Source organism: Lepeophtheirus salmonis, chromosome 10 (genome assembly GCF_016086655.4).
Source record: "Lepeophtheirus salmonis chromosome 10, UVic_Lsal_1.4, whole genome shotgun sequence".
NCBI lineage: Eukaryota > Metazoa > Arthropoda > Copepoda > Siphonostomatoida > Caligidae > Lepeophtheirus > Lepeophtheirus salmonis.
The window spans coordinates 16,726,959-16,744,880 of NC_052140.2; the positions used below are offsets into that span (position 1 = coordinate 16,726,959).

At 31.0% G+C, this 17,922-nt stretch overlaps 1 protein-coding gene across 2 annotated transcripts in view; it reads left to right on the plus strand.

Annotated features, from left to right (window-relative positions):
• Positions 1-5,053: 5,053 nt before the first annotated feature.
• Positions 5,054-17,922, plus strand: part of LOC121125560 (innexin inx2-like) — a 139,893-nt gene continuing 127,024 nt past the window's right edge. Inside the window, exon 1 of one of the 2 annotated variants that reach the window (XM_071891493.1) lies at positions 5,054-5,162. The gene's annotated coding sequence lies outside the window, so the exon portion shown is untranslated. Of the gene's footprint in view, positions 5,163-12,100; positions 12,154-17,922 lie in introns of those variants that run through there. The other variant, XM_071891492.1, reaches the window with a different exon arrangement.

Sequence of the window (17,922 nt, forward strand, 5' to 3'; positions counted from 1 at the left end):
TCGATGTATTTAAATCGAAAATGTACAATAAAGTTTGTGTTTCTGTGGATCAGATGAATCTTTTGCAATTTTTTTTGGAGAGAGGAGGAAATGGTGCTCTCAAAGAATACAGACATACACACCAAGTCATTGGAATGTCTAGTGCTACACATTCTTCTTTTGCAACAGTTCAGTGGAATGCCAAAAAATTGTCTGGACAATTTTCTCGTCCCTCAACAACCGCTATCGAGGACATACCAATTGTACAAAGACGTTGTCTCATTTGGATAAGTCTTTTTAGAAAATGGACATTAATCTTTAGCTATGAAGGAGACACAAACTCTTGGATATGTTTGGGATCCCAAGAATGATAAGGTTTAATTGGATGTCAAAATTAGTTAAGAAAATACTGTGTGAACTAAACAAAATCTGTTCATCCAAATATTTTGAACTCCAAGGTTGTCATTCATCTGTACCATTTATAACAAAGGTTCTTCTGCAGAGAACTTGGAAAATAAAAGTGGATTGTGATTCGCTGTTGCCTGAGAAAATTGTAAAGGAATGGAATGCATGAATAAATTAGTTACATTTACTAAATGAAATATCATTTCCTAGGTTGATGGTTTACGGGATGATTCTTAGTTGAATTGTCTGTATTTTGTGAAGCCTCTCAGAAGTAAGGGGCTGTACTTTAATTACATATTATCAGAGAAGATGGGTTATTTCTCGTAATTTTTTAAACTAGAAGATAAAGCGTGAAACCTTTAAAGGCTATGTCTATTCCATGAATGGAATTAGAAGCTGTTATCATGGCTTCAAAATTGGTTCACTCTCTTACAAGTAAACTCTGTTCTTCGTACAAGATAATAGTTTAGCTTGGGTTAAATCAGAATTTTCTAAATGGAAGATCTACAATACCAATAAGGATGAAAATATTGGGGAGAGTATTAATCCAAACGGCTGTTAACATGTTTATGAACATGAAAATCCAGTGGATATTTCTAGTGGAGGCGTACTGCCCAAATAATTTGTCAGATCCAAGTTTTGGATGAAGGGTCCCACGTAGTTATTCCTTCACATAAATGGGAGATTTTTCGAGGATTGATATACCAGGATGACAAGGTTGAACTAGACAGGGAGGAAAAGAAGGTGGTCTTTAATACTGTATTAAAGAATGAACAGTCCTGTAATAATAAATTAATTAGTCTTGTGTCTAATTGGAATAAAATGGTGAGATATGCTGCTGGGATACGACGTTTTAGTTTGTGCTTAAAAGGAAAAAAAAAAGACCTTTTTAATGAAGCATTGTCTTTGAAGGAAATAGAACTATCTTTTAGATATTTGATACGTCGTGAAACGATCTATTATATAGGGAATGGGATCCAATCAGATAAAGAGTTGGTTATTAAATGTAAGCTTGCTGTTTTAAGGCCTTATTGGGATATGGGCGACTTAATCATCAAGGTTGGTTGAAGATTAGGGATTGTTGTGTTTCTATCAAATAAAGAAAAATATCCTATAGTTATACTAAAAGAATCATTGCGTGTGTTTAGGATTATTGCTGCTGAGCGTATTCGATTATTACATGCCAGGCTGCAGTGTCTCTTTTCAAAGATAATAAGAAGGTAATGGATTAATTATTAATGGACACCAGTTACTACGATATCAATTTTGTAAATGTATAACTTGTCAGAGAACACTGGTGAAACCGAGGGCTCAGAAAATCAGAGAAATTCCAAATCCTTTCCATGTTACATCAATCTTATCCGAGTTCATTTGGAGTTGGTTAACAGTCTTTCAATTATGCACTTTCTCTTGGCTTTGAGACAATTTACATGTAGACGAAGGATTCCACATACTATATGGTCATACCATGGAATAATCTTCATTTGTTCATCTAAAGCTATATACAAGTTCTATTAAAAAATAGAGACCAGATATTTGTGTGGTGCCGAGACAATGGTTTTTGGTGGAAGTTTATACTTCCTAAGTTCCAAATCAAGGAGGAGCTTGGGAAGCCCTTATAAAATTAAGAAAAACTCTTTTGAATCATCATTTTTGACTAGCAAGTCTTAATTATTAGGAAAGGGCGACAACACTAGTGTAGATTGAGGCTATTACGCTAAGTAGACCCGTAACTCCTTTATCAACAGAAACTCAAGAGATAGCTTTGACGCCCTTGATGCTCATGACTGGATTTAAAGTGATTAATCTTTCAGAAGAATTGTTTGAGCATCCGATACGAGATAGAGAAAGTTGGAGTGCTGTTCTTCCGATAGTTAAGGATCGATGGAAAAATTTATTATGTCGGTACAGAAGATCTAAATGGAAAATCAAATCAAGAAATCTGTCTGTTCGAGACATTGCACTTATTGCAGATGAGAAGACATTTCATGATTGGCCTATCGGTTCTATTCAGAAGACAATATTGTGATCGGATGGTTTGATTAGAAGTGCTGAAGTGAGAACATCATATGGAAGAGCATTACATTGTCCTTCTTACTAAACTCGCATTACTTATACCATGCTTCTGATGAAAACAGTAGTTTGTCATCCGGGAGGGGAGAGTATGCTAGGGATAGTGCATTGGACACTTCAAGGGGATTGGGGTTGTTTATTTTATTATTTGTTCGGCATTCCTTGTTTTGTTTTTGTAATTATGCAACCTTTTTTGTTTCTGTAGTTGTTATTTTTTTCTCTTTTTATTAGAACTGTTTTAATAAAAACCTTATCGTGAATACCGGTATGCTTCAATCTTAGAAAGGGTTGTAGGGCTCTTACCCCCGAACAACTACCCCCCGACTAATTATCTCCTTTTACCACCAAATAATTCCCTCCCAGACCATCTCCCTGAGTATTTAATCCCCTATACAATAAATCGCAACCATACGACCAAATACTCAATCTTTCAGCAGCCATGCAAACGTAATTATAAATTTAACTTAATGACCTAAATATTTGTGATGTTTCGAACTTCTCTTGATCCGATACCTTGTCAAAGAAGAAGAAAGGCATGATTTAACCCTATGTTTATCCTCAATTCTACTCAGAGTCTAACAAGGGCTTGCAATTATAGTTTAGCAACCAAACCTCAATAATACTTTCCGTCTTTTATGAAAAGAAAGGGATGTTCAATACGGGTTTCGATGTATAAATGACAGCTTGTATGTAGTAGAGAGGGAAGTTCACTCTTCAGGAATGAACTAATAACGATAATAGCTTAGGAAAATAAATTTGCTAGTTCCAAAATACGGACAAGATACAAATTGGAAATAAATAACATCACTGTGGATAGGACTCCAGAAACGGGGGGTTAAGGCGCAATGGGCCACCCGAACTTCTGAAAGGAACATAGCAATGAAATGTTGTTCCATGATCTTATATTAATACTCGTATATGACGTCATTTTCCTGGAACTACATCTTGCTCCTCACTTTTGAATGGGGTTCCAGAGGCATTGGTGATGAGTGAGAGCGCAGGAAATAAGAAATTGTGGGTTTCATATATGACGTCAATGACGACTCATCACTTGTGTACAGAAGTAGCTAATCAAAAAAGAGAAAGACTCTGTAAATGAACCATCAATATATAACAAAATCCAAGGTAATAACGGGTACCTACAAATTAATAAAGGTCTGAATAATTTTTATAAATATGTTTTTGCAGATAATATATATATGTATATATATTTTTTTTTTAGAGGTCTATATTTATATCCTTGACATATTTAAAAAATAAATACAAAAATACGATACAAGAATGAAGGAAGTATGGCTTTGCTAAAAACATAAATAAAGATTATAGTTTAAAATCAGACCACCTAACTAAAGACCTAACAGCGACTAAAATATAAACATACAATTAACTAAATTAGTCCCTCAACCCCACCGTTAGCCTTAAATGAAACCTATGAGTATATCCAGAAGATGATGGGGATTCGAGGAAAGAAAATCCCAATGTAGGATTTGACTTTCTTTATGAAAAGTTCATATTGCCGGACGATCCTCCTCAACTTTGAATGGTAACGAAGGTAATCGATATCCGATATCGTATTAGATCCAGGGGATCGTTCCAGGAGCAACCTACCATGAATTTTGAGAGAAAAAGAAGCATATCTCGCACATGCAGATATAATTCTTGCCCTCAAATCTTGCATGCAAACTGGTTCATTATTAGTCCGCTTTGCGGCGATGAAAACTTTGCCACTTAACCGGGTAAAATGCATTGCTTGACTTTCCTGTGATTGTTTTCTCCAAAAACCAAATGAAGTTTTGGCTTTAATAACTCTCCATTATGGTGCTCTATTATATTTATGTTCGTACAATATGAACTCCTGAAGTATTGCTCCAAAAGGGCATTCCACGAATTAATGAAAAACAGTATTCAAAAACTTCCCACAGTCTTAACAGAGACATTTAAAAAAGAGACACCCGTGGATATCTGGATTGGTGAAGTAAATTTTTCTTCCTTCCTCTACTCCACGGAGGGATTCCCTTATTTTTCAAGATTTTACATAATTTTTGCACACCTTGGATGCTTCTCCACTATATCAAGATGAAACTCTCATTTTCAAGTGCCGAGGGAAACGATAATAAAGAGTCAAAGTTCTGATGCAGATCATGCACAGTAAGAATTTTACACTCTATCGCTTCTTTCCCCAAACCTTTGGGATTTTCTAGCCCATTGAAAAAAGCTCTCATTGAAGGGTTCAGTCTATCTAATTATATCCATCGTCCAAGTCGGGTCATATAAAGGTTTATAACATTTTTTTACAATGCAACCTAAATGTAATATGTTTTACTTTAAATTTAAATTCTACGATTGCTCTAGTCTAATTGCTTTCAAGGTAAAACTTTTGCATCTCTTGATAAGTGGTTCTTTAAAACCTAGAATTATTCGTAGTTTACGAAGGAAAACACGGGGTTTCCTCTTTATAATCCATGTTCTTTCCCCCTCTTAAACCACGCGCGCATCATTATAGAACCAACAGTAGAAACATCAACTTAGAAAGTTCCCATTCTCTTTCATTTATTATTTTTATATATATAAGAATTTTTCTTACATTTTTCCCTTTAGTATAGTCAAGTCTTTTAAGATCAGATGATCCAATCTATATTATCAAGGGATATATAAAATGATTTGTTTTTTCGCTAAATATTAAAAAAGTTCATAATTACACGTAGGTAAGTTTTTAAATCATTATACGGAATAAACATTTTATTAAAGGAATAATAGCCTAGCCCAACTTTTTATTTATTCATTATTTAATACATATTATATAACCTTTTTGCATTCAAATTAATTTTAAATCGTTTCAGTTTTCATATATTTTGATAGTTTTTGTATTCAAAATGAATAGGATTTACATTACTTGAAGTGTTGTCATCATACAATTATTTTCGTACAGTTTTGGACATAAAAATAAATAGCATTCAGTATTCTGCTACTTTTCAATAATTTTTTTGAATTAAAAATATCATACACATAATTTGCTTCGAGCAATTACCATCATTTTACAAGGGCGACGTAGGGTTTTTGTTAAGATGGGAGCTACTTCAGAAATTTGATGACTTTACGTCAGTGAACAACATCCTTTTGTATGTAGTAAGTAAACTGGGTTGAAAAGTTACACTAAAAATTAAATGAATTATATTTTAAAAACAAATTTTAATAACTTTATTAATAACATATTATTTATTATTACTATAGTTAAAACATTATAATTTTTTTATGAAAAAATTATATAAAATATGATATACTTTCAAAAACTTTTAGTCCTTAAATTGAAAAGAGTGAAGTAGAAAGAGAGAAAAAACGACTTACAACCAAAAAATTAATCAAAGTCACAAAATTTGTATTAAAATTAGAAAATTTACGAATTATTATAAGAAATTGCATTTTTACAAGAGGAAAAAGTTACATTTTTGAAGGATATTTTAGAAGTATACAAAAATTTCTGTCAATATGTATATGGTATTAAAACAGATTTGAAAGATTTTGATAATATTTGGTGTACATAAAATCCCAGTTCAATCACGAAGGGTTAACCATGAGTTAATGAACTAGGATATAATAAACTACAAAATTGATAAAATTGCTTTTTTACAATTTGAATCTACCTTTTATCGGCAATAATTTTCCGTATGCTCCTAAAACATTGAATCAAATTATATACAACTTTTAATTTATATTGATAATTTCTTGTTTAGTATGTATTCGTATATATAGCTATTTTTAATCGAAGTTTTAGTAAATTTAGTTACCTGGTTTGCTTGAATATCGTACTGATGTTTTTCTTTTGATTTCATGGATTCTTCTATTTGCAATGTAAGAACTGAGACGTACAACAATAGCCACAAAATTACATTGTTTGTGTATTATTTCATAATATACACGCTACCTCATTAAAAAAATGATGGGCACAAATTTGATTTCAATTTTATTTTTATGAAGTAATAAATATTTTGTTCAAATATTTATCAAAAATAAAACTTGAATGCATCATATAGAATCTCCAAAAGATTTTTTTTATGAGAATGTACTTTTCACTGATGTTTTATATTGATGCAAGTATTTTTAGCATTTTAATTGATATTTACAAGTGTGAAATGTATGGAACACTAGAAAAAATTATACAATTTTAAATGACATTGTAATCGTTTAACTGTTTATCATTTAATTAATCCTTCTTCTTTTGGGGCTTCTTTTTTTCTCAGTTCACTAACTGCGTAATACAAAGGCTCACTCATAGAGGGTCAACAATTTTCACTCTTGTTTGCTTTTTAAAGGGCAATTGTTTTTAGAGTGAGAAGGAGGCTCAGATATTTGAAATTTATTTTATGGAGGTCAATGTTTTTAATACGTAGTGGCCTTGTCAGTATTAGTTCTAGCACCAATTTAATCTACCACTATTTTAAAATTGTCAGTATCTCAATACTACTAAACTACCGATTTACCGAACAACACTTGCTAATTAAAATATACGACATTGTTCGTGAAATGATATGATTTCCCTTTTTAATTTTCACTATCTAGTGCAAGGTTCCACAAGTGGGGGTTGCGAGACACAGATGCAAGGTCGCAAAATGCATTCCAAAAAACCACTACAATTGATATTTGATAGTTGATGTTAGACTAAAACCATGCCATTGTAGCCGAACATTTAGTTGCTCTATTGAATAAGGCCTTCGTCTAAAGAAAACAAACAAAGCATAGCAGAAGTCTAGTACAAAACATACTTCTGCCCAACCCCCTCTTCAAAATAAGAGTCATTAAATAAAATAGTTTACACATTTCTGATCATTCCCCCTCCCCTATTTTTCCTCAAGAAAAGAAAAAAAACAACAGACCATTTTTTGTATCTTACGACACAGGTTAGCAACAGTTCAGTTTATGTCAGGACGTGTCACACGTTAGCTGGCTAAAACTCTTATGGAAACGCTAAAAATTATTGACAATCAGAATGAAACGTCGGTTAATACCAACCAAACCGAGGAGGCCACAGGAACAATACAAGCTACCGGAGAAGGAGATGCTACCTGAGCTAGACTAGCTAGACAGAGAAGAAAAGGCCAACAGTGGTTGAGATGTAAGCAAAGCAGGATATGTCATCGGAGGTACATATCAGGCAAGCCTCCCAGTACTCAAATGCAGCGTTATCTTCGTTAGGGGGGGATAACTCCATGGCAATATCCATCACCAGTCTGAACAGCCTACCAAGGAAGAAAAATATTGAGAGGAATTTATCCAGTATGGATTTACATTTTTCATAATTAACGAACGACAACCTCCCAAATGTTTGATATGCACTGTTTGAGTCCTCCCCATATATGTGTGTATACCTATGAAATGTATTTATTAAGAAGTCCTCTATTTTGATATAAATAATATTATATAGCTGCAACCTAATAGTTAAAATCAATTTGAAGGTAATTGATAAAAGTATATGAATATAATATTTGTGGAATATTACATCCAATACTTTTATATATTTTTGGACCTTGACAAAAAAATATACTTCTTAATTTGTTTATATCTGTAGGAGTTCGACTTGTTTAGATGATATTAATTATTCATCAAAGTACCTTGTATTCTTTTTCTAGTTTTTTCCTTTTTATTTTCGTATAAAGGAATTATCATTTTTACTCAGTTAAAATAAAGATATTTAAATCTTAAAATATCAAACAAAAAGTAATTCGTCTACACATATGAGGGTAGCCCAGTTTTTGCCCGATAGGCCCACATCTCAATTTTTAATATGAGGGTAGCCCAGTCTTGCCTCGGATTGTTTTTTAGCTAATGAGTTCTAAGTTATATAAATTATTTCGATAGGCCCACATCTCAATTTTTATTAGTCTAAAATATTTATTAAAAATTGTCATGCTTATAAAGTTATTAAAAATAACTCCAGTTTTCCGTGGAATGATGACCTATTAGACCCCTTCAAATTTCACTTTTTTTTAACAAGCATATGCAAACTGATATTATTCCCTTTTTCCAAGCTCTAAACTAACTAAATGTATCAATAACTTTGATTTTGCTCCTTGGATATGCCTGCCACAAAAGCCATTTAACTATATTGATAAAGTTTTCCATGAATGTTGCAAAACTCAAGATAGTATGTCTTTGTTTTCATTTCAGCTACTCAAAGGTTAATGTTATAGAGCTTAAAGTGGTACGAAATGAAACCTAATAAAATTTTCTTGAATAAAAAAGTATACATAAAATATATTTGTGAACATATCAACATATAAATGACATAATAACAAAAAGTGAAAAAAAATCAACTTTTCAGATAGGATGTCACTAATTCAATAGGGGTTTCTTAATACTGCTTGTTTCTGTGGTACTTAGCAATTTGCCTAACTATCTTCTCTGCTCAGGCTCAGTTGGGATTCGAGTTGCAAAGTCACTTATCACTTTAGAAATTTCTGTGCTTTTTTGTAGCTGTCAGTATCATCTAGGTGTCAGTAGGGGTAGTGTAATATTTCCCTCCCATAGGATCAAGCATAAAGTGAGAGCCAGGTGTTACTAGATTTGTGAGAAATGTAGATGAGTTTATGAGTCTATGCCACTGACTAGGCTTTTATTTAAGTCTCAGGACTCTCTATTTAAGACTTGACTTTGAACTTCTCCATTGTAGAGTTCTTTATACTCTCATGCAAAACGAAGGACACCAGCTTTTTGGTCAGATACAAGAAAAACTGGTTACTTGTATCTTGAGTACAGAGGTATAGTCATGTTGCTTGTATTGTATCAAGTTCTTCATAAGCTGCAAATCATGGGTAGTTACTTCAGCAGTAGATATAGTGTTCACCAAGCCGATGTAGATACACGCGAGGCACTTGGTCATCCTCTTCAGCTTGAATAGAGCGCCTTTGCTACATTTTAATTCCTAGGAAAACATAAGCATCATAATCTAGTAGATATTCTTGGGTATCCAACAGTGTGGTTGAATGACACCTGGGATGGCCAATGGATGCCTCGAGTATTTTTCTCAACAAGCAGAATTATACACAGCCCTGTCATCTCTCTGTAATATGCCCATAAAAATGCTTCTTCTACGAAATTGCTAGCATTGCAATTGTAATCTTCTCTTCCATCTTTCTCAAGTTGGGTGGGAACTTTTGAGCAGTCCTTACATAATTCTTCTCGAAGTTTATTCAAATTGTAAAAAAATTAGATTAATAATATTCATAAAACACCCTGACATGCACCTCCAATTATTGACTTTGTTATGTGATGACAATTTATGCAAAACACCTTCCTTTCTAGTTTTTCTTCAAATTAGCTTAACTGCACCCATATTGATAACTCTGTTGCTCTCCGTGGTATCAAGTAATATGCACCCAATGTTGTTTGTGAGAACTTATGTTTCTATCAGATCCAATCTAATATTGAACTTTTGTATTCTAGTGGAATTTTCTATGAAGGGTACGCAAAGAAGTTTCCCTTTCTCATATTGTGGAGCACCAGATACCAGTTACACAAGGTTTTCTCCTTGTATTTTTCACGACGAAAATCCTTTATAAGTTTTCTATTCTAGTGTGAAGTAATCTGGTGGATTTTCATTGAAGCCGTTCCTGATACTTTAGTACATTTTACGGTGAGTATTTATTCTCTTTCGAACTGGCAGTGAGTGTTGATATAACAAAGTCATCAAGATTTGCGCCTTTCATATTCAACACAGTAGACATTCTGGAGTTAATCTGGTTCGCAGATAGTAACAACCAATCTACAGTGCTACAAACCTCTTCACAAGTTAAAAACTAAACGTGAAAACACGTGACCTTATTATACTTGGTTTTGATGAACAGCCTGGTATTGTCTTTGTGTATTTTGAAGCGCCATTAATATCAGTCCCTGTTTTGTTCTTTAAGTCAAAATGTTTCCTACTTTTGGTTCTACATCAGTGACTTATGCTGAAATTATGCAATATTTTGGTTCTTTGTTTATTTTTTGTTCCATATGAGAGGTCATCAATATTAGATTTATGTACTTTTTGATGTATTCTCATTATACACGTGTATTAAGAGCAACATTTTAAAGATAGAATTATATATTATATGATGCCATCCTTTCCATAGATACAAAGTATGTATATATGGAAAAATTTTCACATATAAAAATGTGTTTACTTTCATATTCAATAAAATTGTATTAGCTTTCATTTGGTAACAGTTTCAATTCTTAACGGGTTTTTATTAGGGAAACCCGTTACAGAAAAAAAATAACGCCCAACTTATTTTCTTCCTTTGACATTTAAAAACTTCATCAATATACATTTAATCATGAAGCAATATACACTTGATCAGAGATTGCAACGAAATATTTTTTTGAAGTATCCCTTATGAAAAATCCTCTATAATATCAATTCTGGGCCACTATAATGAAAACAAAAACATAATAGGTATATTGAATTTTGTAGCATTTTTGAAAAACATCTACAATAAAGCTAAATTACTCTAGTGGTAGGAATATCCATGATTCAAAATCAAAGTTACATATATTCAAAAGTATCAATTCAAAGTATATTTAGTGATAGTTTCGACCTTGGAAAATGGAAATAATATCAGTTTGCACATCTTTGATGAAAAAAATCAAATTTGAAGAGTTCTAATGCTCCATTTATTAGCTATATCTCAAAAATAAACATCAATTATAATAGTGTAATGTAAAGATGAAAATTCATCTATCGTTGTGAGCAACAAAAAAAAAAAAAAATACTGCCTGTCATTGGACTTAAATGCACTTTTTTTTAATGCATTAAGCCTTTATAATTTTATTTTAGAATGATAATGAATCATAGTTAATACTTTTCATATTTTTAACCAAGTCTTTTTTCTTGGATAATCATTTGGTTATATACGAAATGTACAGATCAAAGCATTTTTTTATATTAGTTTTTAGGAAAAACTTAAAATCATTTGCCAAATTTATTTATGATATGCAATTAAGATTTCGTCTTTGAGTAAATTTTCACATTAACGAAAATTTATTTGCGTTTTTATAAAGATTTCAAAATATTTAATATTCAACTTTGTTCGTATTTGACAGACTGAATACAAATCTGCAATTAGTTTTTCTTCGTATCAAATCTGTTTTTCTTGAATTTTTATTTGAATTTATAATTAAATTCTTTTAAAATTTTTTATTTGATAAAAATAAAACCAAACCAATATTCCAAGAGAAATTAATCTTTTAGAATCAAACACTCTTCTGTAAATAAAGCCTTAATTAAGATATCCTGCAAATAGACTCATTTAACATAAAAATAATTAAGAAATTTGGTTTAATTCATTTTTTAATCTATCTACTTTAAATTAACATAAAAGGGTTATTTTTAAAGATTTATTCAATCAATAAAAACTGAACAGCAGATTGAGAATATATCTCACTTTTTGTGGTCTCCCTTGGTCTCAAGATTTGTACGGCAAATCTTCATGTACACATCGAATAATGTGTATTTATTGATGTTCAGATCTTGTGCCATGCATTCAAACAATTCTCTGTGGGCATTTCCTACCCTTTGCTGATAAACTTATTTCTTTCAAATCACTCATTGGGGGAGTATCTTCGGTCTTACTAGGGCTTTTCTTAACTCTGTAATCTTTCTCCTACCGATCTATGGTATCTTTGAGACCTCAGCTTTGGTAAATACCAGATCGTTGTAAGGTAAATTCAATTAAATTTAATATAAATTTTTAAAATGTTGCACATAATATTATACAGTTCGTATATAATCTAACAAAATTATTATATAATATATGCAATAAGTGTTGTAATTTGTTAATATGAGGTTGTTCCGAAATTATTTAGACTAACACTAGTAATACAAGAAATTACATTGCTAAGATTTAAAAAAATACTTAATCGTGTGACATAGCCTCCTCCGGCTCGGATAACGTCATTGCAATGGTGCTTCAACTCCAATAGCTGCCTGGAGAGCTCATCTTCGTTCACTAACTTCATCACCCTCCTAATGCTGGATGTGAGGTCCATCCAGGTATCCTTCCGCTCGCTTCTGTCTGAAAAACCAGGATTCGTCCTGAAAACAGGTGGGGCTTCAAAAACTGCCTTCCGTGGTCCTGGAAGAGCTTCATCAGAGACCTTTAACACTTCACTCGCTCATTCATGTTAGCCTGAGAGAGGTTATTGAAGTGGATATCCTCCGTCAGGATTCTAAAAATTGCTGTGAGTGGTAGGAAAGCTCCGCTTAGACCTCTCAAACAGGGTTTGTTCTATACTAGGTCCTTTACTTAGGTGGTGTTATTGGGTGTCCTTGTCTCCAAGGAAACGTCCGAGTGACATAAGAATAAAAGTGCCATTCTAGATCTCACCAGCCCATTCATAGATGGTTGCACGACTAAGGGAGGTATCAGATTATCGATAGTGAGGTTAGTGTGGATTTTAGACACTGTTTTGTCCAGTTTGTAGCGTATAAAAAAGTAGGTCTCCACGTTCACCGACGAATGAATAAATATGTGCAAATGCAGTATGTAGACATTAGCTATTTGACTTAGTATAGATTTTTTCATGAAATTATTGTAAGGGGGGGGGGAGGCTTTAATTGTAAACAATGTTTGTTCATTAATATCACTCCTAAAATAGACGTCATAAACGATTGGAAAGCAGAAAGTTTAATAATATTTGATGACATGCTCCACAACCATCGAATTTAATACGGTGTAAAAATCAACCAGGATATATATTTGAAATTTTTGAAGGCAATTAAAGTACTTGCATGAGTATGCTAAGTATCCGCCGATCAAAATGTTTGCTTAGAATAAAGTGTCTGCTTATACTTTTTGAGATCTTAGTACAAATTTATTTAAATACTTTAAAAACAAAATCACATGGCCAGCCTCTTCAAATATCCAGGAGCGTCCGCAGGCTAAATAAATATATATAATATTTTTTCTAGTCAGATTTTTTAAATAAAAAATTTTAATTTTGAGAAAAAATATTTAAATCAAAAATTAAAATTTTGGGCAAAAATATTTAAAAAATAAATTTTTAAATATTATTATTATTTCTTTAACTTCAAAAATCCAATGCTCTTCACAAAAGATATCATTTTTTGAAAATTTCTGGAAAGAAGGTTTGAATTTTTTTTTAATTTCATAATTCCACAGCTATTCAAAAAAATAAAAATGATTTGAAAAAAATTACAAATATTAAAAAATTTCAAAAATTAAATTTCAAATATAAAAAAAATTCAAAAAATTAAATTTCAAATGTAAAAATATTAAAAAAAATATATTGCAAATATTAAAAATTTCAAAAATTAAGTTTCAAATAGGAAATTTTTGGAAAAAAATTCAAAAATTGACAGTTATTCATTTACAAAATATAAGAATTTTTGAAATTTTTAAATATTATTATTATTTTTTTAATTTCAAAAATCCATTTCTATTCACAAAAGATATCATTTTTGAGAAAAGATTTCAGAAATTGAATTTTTTGGAATTTTTTTCAAAAATTGAATTTTTTAGAAAGAAGGTTTGAATTTTTTTTTAATTTCAAAAATCCACAGCTATTCAAAAGAATAAAAATGTTTGAAAAAAATTTCAAAAATTAAGTTTCAAATATTAAAAAAATTAAAAAATTTCAAAAATTAAGTTTCAAATATTAAAAAAAAATTTTAAAAAAATCAAATAAAAAAAATTTTAAAATGTAAAAAATATCAAAAAATTATATAGCAAATATTAAAAAATTAATTTTCAAATATTAAATTTTTTGGAAAAAAATTAAAAAATAACAATTATTTATTTACAAAATATAAGAATATTTGAAAATAATTTCAAATATTAAATTAAAAAAAAATCATTACCAAATTTTCTAGTAAAAAGCAAAAAATCCTTAATTTTGGGAGGGCTTCATTCTCTCCAGCCCACACCCTGTAGCACCCCTGACATCTGATCCCCTTGATTTTTCAATGTAAAGAATAGTTTTATAAACAGAGCAATGAGGTTTCTAGAACTCACAAGGACAATTTATTGGCCTATTTTAAGTTGTATTGGAATAAATACAAGAAGAAACTGTATGAACAACGTGAAAGGCAATAATGAAGCACTCGGCCAAGGCCATTTAGACAAGGGATGAAAATTATAATCTTTATACTTAATCTTTTGGTCCTTAAATCTTCAAAATTTATATGTAAACTTGTCAATCGGCTCATTCCAATTTGACTAGTTTTAAATTTATAAAATTGCTCCCCAGTGTACGGCTAGTGTTCGATCTGTAAAATCAAACTGAGGGGGAGGTTCAGTGACGGATTTTGATTATTGAGGATTCGGAAGTTTATTCCCCGAGGAATTTTTGAATATATAGTTGAAATAAGTACAATTTTAGCACAATATAAGTGAATATATTTATATAGACAATAAATGAGTATATATAGACTATAAATGAACATATATCAAAAATGAAATAATATGGGCTCCAATCTCATTGGATGAGTGGCGGATAATGTCTTCCCCAGTCATAAAAAAGCATCATAAACTCATAGGGAAGTCAATCTCCATTTTAGACACTTTTAGGGATGACGGCTCTCCCTTAGTTCGTATAAAGCTTACCGACAGACTAGGGAATTTTCTAGACCATAGAGATTCGAGACAGATTTTCTTTGTTACTTCTGAAGTAAATAAATGAAAATAATTCCTGCGTCGTGACGTCAACAGAGTGTTGATCAATACTACGCCATATCTCATACTGAATTACATATTCAAGAAAAGAAAAAAGAGGGATCAAGGACTCTACTGGAAAACACCCTTTCAAGAAAGATGTTTATCCATTGTTTTAATGTTGACATACCGTATATGCAATGAGGTTTTTTAATCTTTTATTAAATTTCTGTGATCATATTTCTAATTATTCAAATTATGTACCCATATTTTCGTTTGAATTTACACTAATGATATATTTGCGATCTTGGACTGAATAAGTTAATATTCACTCTAAAAAAAATAATAATGAAGTAGTTAAAAAAAAAACAAAAAAACATTTCAGACGAAAATCCATCATGCAGTGGTATAATTATATTAATAATGAATGGGCTGATGAACTGTGGTTTATTGTGGCAAAAACATACGCATCATACTGTAATTTTATTGTTAAGTAGGCATTGTAGGGGGAATTGCACCCCAAGCCATCCCTTTACAATTCGAGAAGTGTCTGTATGAATTAAAAGAAACATAATTGTTATTTTCTATTGCTCAATTGAGATAAACATCACGTGGTATTTGACAAATTTGTATTTCTCTACATAAATTTCTATTATTTATCTAAATATTTAAATGATAAATTCATCAATTTATCTCACATATTCTTTATATCGAATATAGTTTTTATTATCAAGGGATGAAGTTTAACAATCTACTGTTAGTGTTCTTTATATTTTTAGGTATTTTGCAAACTATTTTATTCTATTTTGCAAAATCGTAAATATTTCCTAAAATGCTTAAAATATTTGGTAGAACTCAAGACAAGGATTAAAAGCAAATACTTTTTAATATATTAATTTGAACAATATTACCTATCATTTAAAAAAAATATTCAGCCTTTATTTTATTTTTATTGTGTAACAGTCTTCCAAAAGCTTTTCCTTCAGGTGCCCAAAAATACCATATTCCAGGGGGAAAAGATCGGGGATGTGGGGATGCCAAGAGCCTTGATTTTCAAGCATGTTGGCGAGTATTTTGCACCACGTCACTCACTTTACTCGATTCAAAGGCTTCAAAGCCTGACGAGGAGTTTGCTTGTAGGCATTAAGGCTTAATTCTTTCTTCATCAAGCAGTGCATGGTGGCTTTACTGCTGTCAAATTGACAGCAAAGACCATTGAATGTCACCTTGCCTCTTCTACCTTCAATGGTGTCTTTAACTACCACAACCAATTATTTTTGTCTCTTTAGCCTTGATCCGTACATTGCAAAAGCTTTTGGAGTCACCCGGTACATACTACAGCTGTCACAGCCAAACAATTTATAGATATCTGATGATTATTTTCCACGCCCGGATAGCTCCATAATTGCAGCTCTGGATGGTTCCATATTTTTGGTATGGAGGCTATTATTTCTCATTAGACTTTGCTCATTTTTTGTTTAAACAGTTTCTTTAGACAATTGTTTAAAATAAGTTATTAGGGGGGGTATCGAAATATAAGGCATCGGAGAAAGGCGCACCATTTAAAAAAAGGTTGATATTTGAGACAAATGGTCCTGTAAAATATGTATTGACTTCAATTTCCCAAATCAGATGGGTTAATTGTTGTACTGTAATGTCTACTTCTACTTAGTAACGGGATTTTTGTAAAGTATGAGGAAAAGGTCGGAGCACGACTTATAGCAGTATTTAATGAGTACCATTGTTCACATCAGCTGCCTTTGATATGATTTGAAAGAGTGGGCTGAATTACTTCAATAAACGAGAGAATCTACTTCATTTAAAATAACATTATTATATAGAATTTATTATAGTAATAATTATAAATTATTATGGGTTTTTTTAATACATCAAAGTTAAGTGAGAATTCACCTGTGAGCAGGAAATGTTGATACTATTACGATCTATTAAAAAATTAACGATGCAACTCCATCTTAACAAAAGGGAACAAAAAAGAGAAACAAATAAAATTGAAGTTAACTCATAGAAATATCCTAGTGCACTAATGAAGGGTTAATAAATTTACTTTACATGACATTTTAATGAATATATATTTATCTAAATTAGCTGATAAAGCAAATATTTTTTTATATACACAAAAATTCGAATATTAATTAATTAACTTTTGTTCAATTATAAATGATATGATCATTTTCTATAGGTTATTTATTCGGCATAAATTGATTTATTTTGAAAAAAAAGAGACATGATAGTTTTTGCATGCAAAGAAAGAGGTCAAATAAATCAAATTTTACAAATTTTATGTATACATAAATTACAAATTGATATTATATGTATATAAATATTAATATTTAGACTGGTTCATAAAATATTATTTTTATGCTGCGAGGAATACCGTTGAGCAATTACCGAGTAATGCTATAAGAATAATGTTTAATTATTACTAGTATGAACACGCTATCTTAAAAATAGCCAATGAAAAATTAAAAAGGATTTTATTTATAGTTAGCTTGTTTATGTTCAAATTCTAAATTAAAATGATTTACTATAAGCTATAATTATATAATAGGTAAATTTCTATTACCAAACCTCTTTGTATACCATTTTTGTTGTAGTATTTTGTCTATTTGATATAAATATAATCAAACCTACACCCCCTTTTGAACACTCTTGAAAATGCAACATTTAATTAACCATGTGAAAATACTTATTTTGGTAAATATAAAGCAATTTTTTCTATGACTTATTTATTACCATTGCCATTGCTAACATGCCATGCTCCTTCTTCAAACCTAATGAAAAATAAAGATACATACTA